This window comes from Centropristis striata, chromosome 8 (genome assembly GCF_030273125.1).
Source record: "Centropristis striata isolate RG_2023a ecotype Rhode Island chromosome 8, C.striata_1.0, whole genome shotgun sequence".
NCBI lineage: Eukaryota > Metazoa > Chordata > Actinopteri > Perciformes > Serranidae > Centropristis > Centropristis striata.
The window spans coordinates 16,028,524-16,045,159 of NC_081524.1; positions in this window are offsets into that span (position 1 = coordinate 16,028,524).

Here is a 16,636-nt window from a genome sequence, read left to right on the forward strand (position 1 = left end):
GCTTTCAGAAAACGTTGGAATTTTCCCAATAGCGCAAACCGTTATTACGGTAAAGTGTCGCCAGCGCAACAATCTGTCTGGATGTTGTGCTTTAACTGTGTGTAAGTGAAAGTCTTCAATCACATTTTTTTTTTTGTGGCAGCGCTGAAAATCCAGCAGCGGCTGCAGAATACATGGAGGGAAACACTGCATAATCCTTTTGGTTGATATGAAATGTATTTATGTAGCTCCAACTAAATATCTGCTGGTTAGTGAACCTGCAGGAACACATGTTAATATGTTACTGAGACTGGGATGTTACACTCCAACCAACATTAAAACACCAGAACTGTAAGAGTTAATAACCTTATTGGGGCTGAGATGATAAACCAAAGGAAATAAAGGAAACATTTATTATGACCTCTTTGAATCTGGCACCAACACATAGCCCATTACAAAAAACTAAAACTAATAAAAACTAAACTAAAACTAAGCTTTTTCAAAAACTAAAAACTAAACTAAAACTAGCAAACTCACTCTAATTAAAAATAACTGAATTTGAAAACAAAAATTCACAACAAAATTAAAACTAAAACTAATAAAAAATCCAAAACTATTATAACCTTGGTAGAGAGGACAATATTCACAGTGATGTCTAGTTTTTTTTTGTTTTTTTCTAGAGTTCTTCATGTCAGTGACTCAGTACATTTTGACCACAGAGCATCACATCATGAACACTATTTATTGTTGTACATACACTGCTTCCATGAGATAACTTGTAATATCCCATGTGTTCTTTGCATGATCAGATAAAGTTACAGACATATCAGATACAGATGCTGATGTGCTTTAATAACTCCTCATGGACTGATCTCTTTATAACTTGACCTGAGGCTACATTCTTTGCCTACCTTCTCCCTCTGCAACAAATATTTGTTATTTTCCCTATTCATTATTTCTTTGGTTTAAATCAAGACAATCATAGAGGTTTGGTCTGCTGGATTCTATCGGCAGAGACAGAAGCTGCTATTTCCAGCTGTATCTTATTGATTGTGTTTGATGAACACACATGTAGGTCCAGGATAGGATTCTGCCTGGAGAGAAATGCACACAGAGATATAGAGGGAGAAACAGAGCGAGAGATGAGATCCTACATGTCTGTTCATGCACAATCACACTAACAGCATGACAGAAACACACTGAGCTTTTATTTCCATGTAATTAGATATAGGCTCTCCTGCAGATTAGATTTACAGTAATTAGTCTTCTCATGTGGAGTGAACACAGCCAGTGTCTCTACATTGCAATATCAAGCCTCCCTCTTATTAACACTAGTAAACAATAAAGAGAAACACAGCTAACACGTCAACAGACACTCCCCACACAGCTGATAGGCATCACTGGGAAGAATGTGTAATTGGGAAGAATATGTAGTTTCCTCCCACTCCTCCCATAGAGGCGTGTTTGGGGATTACAATGGCTGGTGTTTAAGAATTAAAGGGACACAATGGCAGCAGGTCTGCTCCTGGTCCGAGCTGTTGTCTGTCACTGGGACTGTTGTTGCAGAGATAAGCTCTCGGCTATTATAGCCTAGGCCTGACTGCAGCCGGTCTGACCGCCTTATCTCCTGCTGCTGTAATAAGCCAGCAGCACCATCAGCCTGGACATGGAGAAGAGTGTCAGTGTACAAGTGTGTGAGCTGGGCTTCCACCAGTATGGGCCTGAAACTGCAGATTGCTAATATTTAGATTTTAATTTCACTGTCTATAAATTATTTTATCCCTTTGATGCACAACATGGGTCTAAAGCAGGGGTGGGCAATTAATTTTCCCAAGGGGCCACCTGAGATATTGTAAAGGTTGCAGAGGGCCGGACAAAAACTCTGAACTAAATTCTGCTCGATATGAATTTCATTGCTTCATAAAATGCAGTAAATTATATGGTTTTAGAGCTGTTAATGGTAAGAATATATGTTATGAAAAGACTGTGTTAATGTGGAGTTAGTCAAATATAGCAGTAAAAAATAGTAAAAACCAATTTATTTTAAACACAACATACATTCAAACCACAAAAACAATATAGAGCATGTATGTTATACAGTAAACAAACAATTTATTTACCCTGTGCAAAAAGCAAAGTGTTTTTAACAAGATAAATATGTGCAGGTGCTTATTCATGCACGCACATACATAAATCGCCTTCAAAATAAAAGCACTGTGGTTGTAATGATTTCTAATTTCGGGTTAACCTCACACGGGCCGAGCCGGACAGGGACAGCCAACGGGCCAGATGTGGCCCCCGGGCCGCCTAATGCCCAGGTCTGCTCTAAAGTGACCCGACTGAGTTTTTACTTTTCTATATCTTTGCAATAAATTAATTTCATCATTCAGTATTCCAAGTTTTTCTCAATCAACTTGTTTTTGATCATCATACATCCAAATTTTTTTGTTTTAATTTCTTACTTTTTGGATAAAAAGCCTTTTTGTATCACCACGCTTCTAATACACAACATGGACAAAAATGACAGTGAGTGGGCTTTCTACTGTAAATTTAAATGTAAATATTATCAAAAACTGTAATTTTGACTGAATATTCCCTTTATTTTTAGGATAATTGTGTCCTAGTGAAAATATGGTATTTCTCCTTTAATTTTACATGAAAAAAACAGTGTGTTTAAAAGTTTCGTACAATTCATTGATTTACGGTAATTAAAAGCGTCTACTACGGTGATATTCAATTTTTAATTTTATGTCCACACTGTAAAAAAAATCTGTTAAATTTACAGTAAAATACTGGCAGCTGTGGTTGCCAGAACTTCACTGTTAAAATGACAGTGAGTGGGTTTTCTACTGTAATTTAGACTGAATAGTCCTTTTATTTTTAGGGTAATTGTGTCCTTGTGACAATATGGTATTTCTCCAGTAATTTTACATGAAATTTTTTATATTCTTACAGTGAAACTGTATTTTCAAAAGTTTTTTACTATTCCTTGATTAACGGTAATTAAAAGTGTCTATTATGGTGATATGCAATTTCTTATTTTACGCCCTATTTCTGATGCAATTTGGCAGTGTTTTACTGTAATTTCTACAAATATTTTTTACAGTGCAAAGAATCACAACAGCTCATTTATTTGGTTGAGATGATCCAGTCTGGACCAAAATTGTGGAATAACTAACTGACCGACGTGTTGCCGTCCAAGACCACTGTCTGCGCTGTGTTTGTAAATACTGTAACGGTACAAATTAAAAAAGATTATAGGCTGAAAAAAGAACCAACTTAATTGAATTGTTTCATTTGGTAACATCTAAAAGAATTAAGTTCTTTCAAATTAATTTAAAATCAATTGTGTTAATCTAACTTATTAAATTAATTTGAAAGAACAACTATTTTATTTTTTCAGTGTAGGCTGATAATATATAAGTACTTTTTTGAAGTTACCTGTTTCTGCTTTACATTGAGAGTTGGGTTAAACCTAGTGTTGGGACAATGAAGCTTCATGAAGCATTTGCTTTATTTTTTGACCCCACTAGATGGCGGTCTTGCCTTAAAAAGAGTGTGTTTTCAGCCCTTTGTTGAACAAAGAGCGCCATCTCTTGGACTCCGTAAATAAAGCAAATGCTTCATGAAGCTTCGTTGTTCCAACACTAGTTAAACCTGTAAAAGTGTTTTTTCTGATCCTGACAGAGTGGACGGTGCTTTTATGACCCTGTGAGCTTCCTTGTAGCGCCACCCTGGGGAGAAACCCTTTTAGCCCCACTACTGGCAAGACTGTATATATATATATATATGTGTGTGTGTGTGTGTGTGTGTGTGTGTTTGTTTTCAGCCCTCATATATGTATGATCATCATTTTTTTGTTCATCCTGCATTGGGTGGGCTACATTCTCAAGGGAGCACTATCTGGGCCTAAACTTTTAGTGTTGCAATTTATAGTAAGAGGCCACAGATGCCAGCATATGTCAGTGTGTTTCTGTTGTGTCTGTGCAAAGTTTCCTCTGTTCAAGTATTCATCAGAAGTCACGTCTAATCAGTTTGCAGCTGGAGTCTCTAATAACTGCCGAACATGGGACTCATAAAATGGAAGATGCAAAAACAGATGTCCTCATGAATTAGTGAGGCACCCATGAAAAAATAACAGATGACCTAGGACATGGAGCCAGGGGGCTTATGCTCATTTAATTCTTCCTTCAACATGCAATATGCTGCCTCCAGTCATTGTTTTCACTGCCTGTCCTCGTCCAGCTGCAGCAGGCCTGTTTTTAGATGTGCTAAATTAATAGTGACAGAAATGCGCCTGTCGAATAAATAACAACACGGGCTCCATCAGAATCACTGCGAAAAGGCTGAAAAAGTGGTTTTGGATGTTTTGGGAAATTATCTGTTTAAAATTTTAGGCCTCTGTGAAGAGAAATGCCTCAACAGTTTATATAGAACAGGGTTTTTCACCTTGTTTGCTTGTGATGAGCTGACATGCCTTAAGAAGCAGCTCTTTCTGCAAAACAGCTGAACATTTCTCCCTCCTCCTGTACAGGAGAAGTATGTTCATCTACAAACCTATAGACATAAATCTATAAAGAAAGACGTCTCCAGTCACCTCAGTCAGCTCTGCTAAGTTAATGCAAATTTCTGTTTGTACATTTTGTTCATTAAAAATGTCTTGTTCAGCGTTTGCTTGTACTAATAGACACTCCAAGAAGGAGTGTACATTTAGTTTTTGTTTTCTGTTAGCAACGTTAGTCATTGGTATACTTTAATTTATAAGGCAATATTGGGACTGCTGCCTTCATACATTTGCACCTTAATTACTGTGAAAAATGCAGGATTAATTCTCTTCGTTCACAAGATCAATTGTTGCTTTGTGTCCCTTCTGCTCATACAGAGTTGGGTAAAAGGGCATTTGTTTATCTGCACCTTATGCTGGAATATGCTACAGAAAGACTGGAAACTAACTGACTTCATTTCTTTGAGCACTTTTAAATCCAGACTGAGAGTTATTGAGGCCAATTCCACAATATGCACTTGTCTCTCATAACGCCTTTAAGGTCTGTGTCTGATGTAAATATGTAACTGTATTCTTTGTTTGCTGCCTCTTGGCCAGGGCTCCCTTCAAAAATTCAGAGTCAAAGTCAAGCCCCAAATCACAGGTTTCCCTCAAAGGTCTTTACAGACTGTGCATGGTACGACACCCTGCACCTGCCGTAAATTTGAACGCAAGACCAAATTCCAAGCTGATTATATTTACTATAAAAACCTGCTCAGTAAATATAACAAAGAAATAAAAAACATCTTGGCAGAACTACTTCTCTCAAATTATTAGGGACATTTTTAATAACTCTAAGTTTCTGTTCTGTTGATAAACTGGTCAATCCTTTCAAACCAATACCTGCTGAACTCCAGTCTTCTCAAAAATGCAATGACTTTGCTCCATATTTTAATTCCAAGATTATTAATATTCGAAACAAAATCATGGCTTCTGCTGGTGTGAATAATGGCCAGGGCTCCCTTGAAAAAGAGGATCTCAATGGGATATTCCCTGGTTAAATAAAAGTTAAATAAAAAATAATTGTTCTTCTTCCACTCTGTGCCATACTGCCTTCACCCTTTCCAACTTCATGTCAAGTCAAGTCAATTTTATTTATATAGCCCAAAATCACATATCACAGATTTGCCTCAAAGGTCTTTACAGACTGTATATGTTACGACACCCTCTTATATGAGGGGCTGTACAGGCCATAATTCAGAATTACCATTCACACACACACATAAAACAAAACACATTCACACACTATAGTAAAAACCTCACACACATACAGGTGAAATGCGTTCACAAACACTACTGAAATGTTATGCTGTCTCACACACACTACTGAAAAGCTTTCATACACACAACTGAAATGTTTTTATACATACAACTAAAATGTTGTGCTCTCTCACACACTAGTGAAATGCTCTCACACACACGAGTAAAATTCTCTCACTCACACTAGTGAAATGCTTTTATACATAAAAATCATAAAATCCGTTAACTTTTTTCATACGTAAACCTTTTTGGTTGATATGAAATCTATTTAATCTATCTGGTTTTATGACTTAATAAACTTATTGGGGCTGAGATGGATCAGACGAAAACTAAACTAAAACTAAGCATTTTCAAAAAATGTAAAACTAATTAAAAATAGACTCACTGAACTGAATTTGAAAACAAAAATTGACAACGAAATTTAAACTAAAACTGATGAAAAATCCAAAACTACTATAACCTTGGTGGTGGGATGTTTAAACACCAGGGAAGGGATAAACATGAAGGGTGCATTCCAAGTTGGATCCAGAATTCCCTCACTTGTGCCTCAGTCACTCACACTGAGGATGCATGAAGAGATGCAGGAAACCATGCAAGGAGAGAGGAAACTGTGTTTTGCTCAGAGGCACAATAAACGAAGAAAGCTATTCAGGAACAGAGTTGTTGTAGCTTGGGAAATAGCAATACCAGTCACTCAATCTGACCCAGTGCCAGGGGTCAAAGCCGGCTGGTTCAGCACTGATTCCAGATCTCCCCATCAACAAACTTTCTGTTGCTGCATACATAGGTTGGATTTAGTGCTCAGGCCTCTATGACCCCCAGTGCCACATAAACAAACATGTGGGATTATTTCCATGGTGGGACCTTCAAGCTGCTCTGGCAGCTCTAATAAACTTACAGGAGTCTTTCCACCAAATGTCCAGGATATGTACAGATAGTATTAGTGAACAGAGAAGGATCTGGAATTACCTCCATCACATTCTGGATGCAGTGATTGGTGGGAGGAGCCAGACGGCTGTGAACGAGACCTGGGAGATCTAGTGATGGAGGAGAACTTTGTGGAAGGAGTAGCTGATGAAAATGTGTGGCGTGAAAACTTCTGCATGCCCAAAGATGCTCTTATGGCTTTAAGTGATGCCGCCTGGCTGCATACAATCGATTCCACACACTTTTGCGTCACCGTATGCAGCAGATTTCCTCCTGAAAACGCTTATCTAATCGGGAATAAAAAGTGAAGACGCCCTAATATTTATATTTATTAACAATAAATATCATATTATGACACATTGTATCAATTAATAAATCCCTAAAAGTATTTTTAATACTCTTTTAGGTACACCTAATGGCTTAATTAATTAATTTAGCCACTTTAAAAGATTTATTTTAGATTTAGGCAGCTTCTATCCTCCTTATAGTCTGGAAACCAAGCTCATGTTTTATTTGCTCTGGCAGATGAGTCAGGTCACTCTTCAATTCAGACTGAACAGGCCAGTGGAAACTGTTTATCTCCTATGAGCCGGCTTTAATAAATGGTAAATGGACTGCACTTATATATCGCTTTCATCCAAAGCTCTTTACACTACAGACTGACTCATTCACCTGTTCACACACACATTCATACTGGCGAGGCTACCCTACAACGGTGCCACCTGCCACCATTCATACACCGATGAACGCAGCATCGGGAGCAGTTCAGTATCTTGCCCAAGGATACTTCTGAATTTTTTTTCCCTTTTTTCGGCAACAGTGGCTCTTTTACCCATAATAGTCTAGACGGAATTGTCCAAAAAGTGAAAGTAAGGAGCATTTATGGGTACAAGTCAGGAACTGGCCTACTTTACTTATTTCAAGGGTGCTGAATCCCCATAAAAATGGTTCCCAAGCGAAATTTTGAGTTTTTGACCTTTTCATTTGCATATCAAAATGGCGGCCAAATTGCCCATCTTGCTCAGTCGTGGCCGACATAAATATTCAATCAATATCACTTTTAACTGTTCCAGTTGGTATTTTGCATACATATATATATACATAATAAAGCCACTGAGCCTCCACTATATCCTTGCTCTGACTCTAGACTATAGATCCAGAAACTTAATTTCCTCATCTTGATTGCCTACTCACAAAAAAACTAAGGGGAAATGGTCCAATGACTGAGCAAGATGGGCAATTTGGTGGCCATTTGATATACAAATTAGAAGGTCAAAAACTCAAAATTTCGCTTGGGAGCCATTTTTTTTGGACTCAGCACCCTTGAGATCTGTAAGGTAGGCCGGTTCCTGACTTGTACCCATAAATGCTCCTCACTTCTTATAGGAGGCCTTTATTCTGAAATCCGTCTAGACTATAAAGGTTGCCGCCCCCTGCCCTAGCCCTACCCTAGACGTTATTTCCTGCTTGTGCTGCATAATGTGCTTCTCCCTTGACATTAGTAAGAAAAGACAGCTCCGTGTGGGACCACATGTTTATACACACTTCTCAAACAACAGTTTGCCAATATTTCCTGCTGTAGAACTGTTACATCTGGCTGTAGTTTGAGTGTGACAGTTCCCTGTTGGTGTGATGAAGGACTCAGAGAGATGCTTTGGATGGAAAACAGCATTTTGTTCATACTTTCAGGGAATAAACACAAACAGATGTTGTAAGTGAGTCACTGCTGTGGATGTTTTTTAATTTATTTGATGATCCCCTCCAGCTGATAAATAATTTGACTTATTAAATTATTTATTTACACAGTTGCACAGTTTATTTACACAACTTCTGTATTTACACATTACACAGCAGCCTATATCACTGATGCAGCTAAGTTATCCCATGTGTTTTTTCACTAGACATCTGGCATGTTTTTCTTGTTTGCAAATGGCAGAAATGTTATTAACGCCACAATAGATTCAGTATGTACCTGAAACTGATATTTTTCCCTCCTTGAAGTTGCTCATTATTATTTCAGGAGGAAAAATTAACCCTTTGATGCACAACATGGTCTAAAGTGACCCGAGAGAGTTTTTATGTTTCTATATCTTTGTAATAAATGATTTTCATCATTCAGTATTCCAGGTTTTCCTCAAATAGTTTGTTTGTGATCATCATACATCCTAATTTTATGTTTTCCTTTATTGATTTTTTAATAAAATCCCTTTTTATGTCACTACTCTTCTAATGCACAACATGGGTAAAAAAATGACCCGTATTCATTTTTTTTAGCTAAGTAGCTTGCTAAGCTAATTACTTAGCTAACTTATTGGCCAAGTACTTAGCTAAGTAGCTTGCTAAGCTAACTACTTAGGAAACTTCTTGGCTTAGCTAACTACTTGGAATATTCAATCATAAAATAAGTTGATATAGTTGAGGGACGTCTGGAATGCCCTGCTTAGCCTGCTGCCCCCGCGACCCGGCCCCGGATAAGCGGAAGAAAATGGATGGATGGATAGATGGATGGATGGATGGATCATTGGAATTTAAGACTATTCCCTAGGGAATGCCGGGCTTTCAAGAGTTCTTGAAACTTTGTTCAGTTAAGAATACAAATATATACTGTATATAGAGGGAGATTAAAGGTACAGTATCAGAATGTGGAAATATATTTCATAATTAATTATATACCAATAGTACATACATTTATTACTTTGAAGGCTTAACCATTACATTGCCAGTGATTGTTAGAAAATATAACATTTTCCTGATTTAAAGTGACTTCTAATATAAACCACGCTCACTTCCGGTCTTCTGTCCAAATACAAATAAAGAGACAGATAAGTATGTTGGTTAAACATATACAGATATGGATAATATATGTTATATATATATATATATATATATATATATATATATATATATATATATATATATACTCACACACTGAAAAAAGAACCAACTTAAATAAATTGTTTCATTTGGTAACACCTAAATGAATTAAGTTCTTTCAAGTGAATTTCTTTCAATTAAATTCAATTGTGTTAATCTAACTTATTAAATTAATTTGAAAGAACTTAATTCATTTAGGTGTTACCAAATTAAACAATTCAATTAAATTGGTTCTTTTTTCAGTGCACAGTGGCAAGAAAAAGTATGTGAACCCTTTGAAAAAGACAGCACGAGTTTGCTAATTCCTGACTCCAACTAGCTTCACTTACTTTTTCCACCATCACTTTGAATGTTTAATGGATGTGTTCAATAGAGACGTGAAATATTATAATTGTTTGTGTGGTATTAGGTTAGGTACATTGTGTTTGTCTATACTGGGGACTTAGATGCAAATAAGATCACATTTATGACAAATTAATGCTGAAAACTAGGTCATTTAAAAGGGTTCACATACTTTTTCTTGCCACTGTATATATTTATGTATGGGCATCTGCATCCTGCTCCTTAAAGGCTGAACAGATCAGAGACAAGTGTCAAGAAATGTCATCAAAGTGCCAATCCATTAATGGTCATTGTCAGGCCTGTGCAGGACAAGACATAAGTGGAGGCTAATGCCCGTTGGTGGTCTAATTACCAATGTGAGGTTAATGTGTCTGGATGGATACTAATGATGTTACAGAAGCCTTTTTCCTCACACTATAGCACCACACCACTGAGGCACCGCGGCCGAAAATTAGCCTCTGAAGTGAGGAAAATGAAGTGAAGTCATTGCAGTTCAAACTGTTATTACACTATGAGTCAGGAGTTCATTAGTGGTAAGAGAACATGTGGGTGTGTTTGACACAGCCACCATGACAGGCATCACTGTTCAAGACAAAGTGCTGTTAAATCTGAAAAGGTCAAACTGCCTTCAGTTCCAAGCAGAGTCAGAATGAATAGATGGTGAGATGATGATTACAAAGTGTTTGATATAAAAAGTTGAAAAGACATCTTTAGTCACAAAGCTTTTTTAATTTCATGCCATTGTTTAGTTTGTTGATTTGTTTTTGAGGGAGAGCTGCATATGTAGCTTTCAAAACAGTTTTTTTGCTTTTACATTACATTACATGTCATTTAGCCGACACTTTGGTCCAAAGCGACTTACAATAAGTGCATTCAACCTGAAGTTACTAGACAAAGACCACAGGAATCAAGTAAGTACATAACTTTAAGAGCCAACTGAGGTCAGATGGCTTTGACAGTCAGACCTGCCATGAGGGAGTTGCAGTAGTCCAGACGTGAGATGACCAGTGCCTGGACCAGGACCTGGACCAGGACCAGGACCTGAGCTGCCTTCTGGGTGAGAAACGAGCGGATTCTCCTGATGTTATGCAGCAAGAATCTGCAGGATCTGGTGGTGGCGGTGATGTTTGTGGAGAGGGACTTAATTTCCCCAAGGGGCCACATGATCAATACCACGAAGGTTGCAGGGGCCGGACCAAAACTCTGAACTAAATTCTGCTCAATATTAATGTAATCGCTTTATAAAATACAGTAAATTATCTGGTTTTGAGCTGCTACTGATAGAAATACATGTTATGATGAGACTGTTAATGTGGAGTAAATCAAGTATAGCAGTAAAAAGTAGTATATATCACTATATCACTTTTCCATGTGAAACAGGTGCTTTCATTTTGAAAGGTAGTGACAGGAAATAACCGGTAGAACGGTTAAATGAAAAAACAAACGGTAAATAATAGGGAGTGCGTCGTAATTCATATAAAGTTGATATTAAGTATCAAAATGCTTCTATAGTGGCTGACTGACAGGACACAAGGTTTGTTAAAGTTTATTTTCTTCTGTCATATATATTAGTGGCTATATTTGTTGTCTTAACTATAGTAAAAGTGCTTGTTAGCTCTAGTGCTAATGCTAATGTTTGCTATTTTTTTCAAAATAAAAGCACTGCGGTTATATTGATTTCTAATTTCTGGGTAACCTCACGCGGGCCGGACAAGGACAGCCAACGGGCCGGATGTGGCCCGCGGGCCGCCCAATGCCCAGGTCTGGTCAAGAGTTACGAGTTAAGGTTTTTAGCGGTTTCTGTGGAGGCAACCACTGTGTTCTGGACAGTGATGTGGAGGTCAGAGGTCAGACCCCTTCCCTGGGAGGTAGAGTAGCTCAGTCTTTCAGGTTGAGTTTGAGGTGGTGCGAGGACATCCACTGGGAGATGTCGGCCAGACATGCAGAGATACGTGCTGCTGCCTGTGTTTCAGACTGGGGAAATGAGAAGATTAGCTGGGTGTCGTCGGCATAGCGATGATAGGAGAAGCCATGCGAGTGGATGAGGGAGCCAAGGGAGTTGGTGTATACCGAGAAGAGGAGCGGACCAAGGACAGAGCCTTGAGGAACCCCGGTGGTGAGTAGACAGGGTTCTGAAACAGAACCCCTCCAGGTGACACGAAAGGTGTGGTCCTTGAGATAGGACTTGCTAATGTTTAATATTGATATTTTGGTGTTACATAGTGTATCGTTGCACATGAACAGAATTTCTCATTGAAAACATGTCTCCACAACATTATGTTAGTGGTACTGCTTTGGTTACTGTGTCCAAAATACGAATACAAAAACTTTATTTTCCACTGAGTGGAAATTCCTCTTTGGTTTCACCATAGACATGTCTCAGAACAACAGAACAAATAGTATCACAATAAAGAAAAACATTTCAAGGATAGAAAAATATAAAATAGCCCACAGCAATAACTGTACTTCACACATCACCCATTCAAGTACATCATTTCATAAAAGCACACTACAGTACAAATCAGTTTATAATTATAGGTCTATTTATAGGTCTTAATCAGAGAAGCTGCTGTGTAGGGAAACCCTCAGCAAAGGAGAAAATAGGAGTAATCATTGTAAATAGCTTCCACATTCTGCTCTTATTTATAGCGTTTACAGCTTCTGGGACAAAAGACTGTTAGTAGAGGTTCTTCCTGCCATTCCCTTCCTAGCTTTACTTCTAATTAATTCATCATAAAGAGCTCAAATGTTTCTGTGGCTTCCCTAAAATCTTGGAGGCCATGTTCACTATTTTCCGTACCACACGATCATATTAAATGATAAAATACTTTCCACCAGGCTCTTATACACTGTTTCTAAAGTACTTTGACTCACTCCAAAACTATTGAGCTCGCGTAGCAAGTTGATTTGACAAGTAAGACTACTGTGGATATATGTGCCCAAATGTTTTTATAATATTTATATGAATCAATATAGCATTCTATTATACAGCAGTTGTCATCAGTCCATGGATCCATGCACCTGTCTACCTGTTGATCTACATGGAATCCATGTTGAAGAATTTTATTTGAAAGGTAATTTGTGACTTTTCACAGTTAGTATTGAGTGCTGTCTTAGAGCTGTATTGGCTGTTTGATCATTGTTAATTAATTCCTGCTGCTTTTGTTTTGAATGAATTCTTCTTTTTTGCTAAATCACATTGAGGGTGTTATAGACTAACTAATGGTTCACTATAACTCAGCAAAATACAGTACATATCACGCAGTGTTGCACTCATCAGCCTCTTACAGTTTTTACACACCAGTAAACCTCAGCACATTATTTTTTTGACATCCTGTTTGATGCTAATCGACTCTCACCACCATGCACCATGTCTATTGTTGTTACTATTACCATTGCACAGACAACAACAGGTTTTTTTTAGACAGAGAGAACTAAGCACTAACAGCTAAAGAGCAAGCAGATCATTAAATGAAAATAAAATAAAGCTAGACCAAGAGGTATGCAGGATAGAATAATTATGCTTCATGCAAACAGAGAGAAAGTCATTAGCAAAGGTTACAGTCAATCAGATGAAAGTTAAAAAGAAGATTCAAATCTATATTAAGGATTAAACTGGTACAACTACAGCTACTAAGCTACAACTAAAGACTGAAGAAAAGGATAAAATGCAGAAACTAGAAGATGGACTGAGGCTACGTTTCATAAGTATTTATATGTTCATCTTAATAAATTAGAATATGATGGAGAAGTCCACTTCCAGTAGTTCATTGACTCATATAGATGGACATACTTGTCAGAGGCCAACGTTTACATATTAAACATATGTTGAAGATACAAGCTGCTAGCTGTGCTTTCTAGGCAGGTGAATGTCATTTCATACAATTCCTCCCCTACAAAAAAACAAAACAAACACAAAACAAACAAACATATGCAAACATATTTTCTATAAACATCATGTGATTTTGGCTTGGGAAATTTGGCTGTTACAGTATGGGACATTGCTTGTATTTTGCTCGTATGATATCACATTAAATATGACTGTGAAGAAGTCTAAACATGTGGTTAATGTTGGGAAATGGAACTGCTTGTTTAAGGTTTAGGCACCAAAACTAATGTTGTTTGGTTTGGGTTAAAGTAACTTTGGAAAGTGTGACATAGTTAACACCTTTTAATATCCCGTGGCTATTCCAACATACAAAGTGATTATGTACATTCACTGAGTGAATATTTAGAAAATAAAACATATATTTCTCGCTAGAAATGTGATCAAAATCCATTTTTATGCAGAAACTAAGTCAAAATATTGATTTTTTCACTAAAAATGAGAGAACTGTCCGCCATGTTTTTTGTTCTGACCGCCGGGACCTTGAAAGTCACGTGACTTGGAACAAACCAATAGGAACAAATATTTACTTGCATTGTAGCGAAATCCGTGTCAGTTTCACGGAAATTTGAGTGATTCCGTGGCTATTCCACGGATTTTGAGTTAAGCGAATCCGTGGCTATTTCACGGATTCCTCCTCCTTTTTGTGTGAATTAAAAGGAGTCCTTACCAGTGAGTAATATATAACCTTGTTCATCACTATACATCTCTGTAGATGATGTAATGTTTATCCACAGTTTGGATTCACTCTGTTCTACTCATTGACGTACAAACAACCCAGAATGAAAATAAATGTTTTCCAATGCGTATAATGTACCTGAGGTAATTTATGCGTGTGTAATGTTGCTCATGTAAAGCTTGCAGCACTTTGTCAGTGATATGTAATTTAACTCTATCATGTATATGCCTGACTGCTGAAATCTTTATTATCAATCTCCCACCATCTTGTCATCTGGATTTATTTTCCTTGAGGGATGTCAGTAATTTTCAATAATTATAGAGACGCTTGCAAACACCCATGATAATCATACACAGGGCCAAAAAGTGCTGCTCATGTAATTCCAACTGTGCCAGAGCAGTGACGTCAAAGATTTACCACATTATTCACTCTTTCTCATCTTGTCTCTCACATATTTTGTGTGTGAGGATTATTATAATATAGTCGTTCCCTGTTAACACGATAAAGAATTGTATAATTTTCTGAATGGCATAGTTACATGTACTTTGCACATAGTACATCATCATCTGACACAAATGAATTAATTAACAATAACTTTAGCGACTGAGAAGGCATTAATTAACTTAACCTGCAATGTGTCAAGATGACATTTATTATCTTTTAGCTAAATATTCTGGCATTTGTTTATGCATATGTTTTGCTTGACTTTGAACACAAGTTTTGTAAGTTATGTGATCACAAATATTCAGTGTAAACTGAAAATATTTATATATTTAAATTCATATTCCACCGCCGACATCACTGTTTCTACGCTCGTCATTTGTAAATCTCCCGGTAGACCGGTGTGTGCAAGGCATTATGGGTAGTCGGGGCCCACGGAGGACACACACATACATCTTTGGAATTAGGGCAAAAGAAGGACTCTGTCCTCCAGAGCAGTAGTTCTCAACCTTTTTGAGTCGCGACCCCCAATTTAACATGCATGTTGTCCGCGACCCCCGCTCACTGAACACAATCTCACACGCACAGTTCAGATCACACAAACTCAGTTGATACAACAAATTTTTGACAAATAATGAAGCACAAAATGACCCAAGAAAGAAACAAAATGACCAAAAAAAAGACACAAAATGTCTAAAAAAACCCCACAAAATGACCAAAAAAAGGAAACAAAATGACCAAAAAAGACACAAATTGACCACAAAATGACCAAAAAAGACACAAATTGACCACAAAATGATAAAAAAAAAGATACAAAATGACCAAAAACACACAAAATTACCAAAAAAGACACAAAATGACACAAAAAGACACAAGATGACCAAAAAAGACACAAAATGACCAAAAGACACAAATTGACCACAAAATGATAAAAAAAAGACACAAAATGACCAAAAAAATACACAAAATGACCAAAAAAAGACACAGAATGACCAAAAAAAGGAAACAAAATGACCAAAAAAGACACAAAATGAACAAAAAAAGGCATTAAATGACCAAAAAGACTAAAACACAGTGGAGACAGAGCTGACTTCCAAAATGTTTTGGCGACCCCCAGAAATCATCTCGGGACCCCAATTGGGGTCGGGACCCCAAGGTTGAGAACGACTGCTCTGGAGGATCCTGGACGTTGGGAGTGTCCTCTGACGGATGTCGATGACGTAGAATCTTTCAAATCCAGCTGTTTGAGGATCCTTCCTTGACATTTGGATACAGCTAGAGAACACCTCAAGTCTGAATTGCAGAAGAAGGTTACTGCGAACAGACCTGAGCTGACCTAGAGCTATTAAAGCTAGCTACTATGTAGCAGAGACTCCATGTCCAGTGCAGGACAGAGAGGAAGTGCATTTGTTTTACGTCATAAAAAGCTTGACCTCAACAGAGGCAGGGTGAAGCTGGTGTTAACATGTGTTTCTACTCATGTTATTAGATTGTATTGCGTTTAGCGTCACAGAGAGATAGTTACACCTTTCTCCCAGATACACAATGACAGAGGATGAAGCAGAGCACCCTACGAGCATGCATGTGTGCATGAGAGAAATTTGACCAAGAACCCATTTTCTTTAAAAGAAGACAAGACTTATTCAAAGGTGCTAGACTGAAGAAGGTCAAAATGATATTTTTTTTTAATGCTCAGTGATGGAAG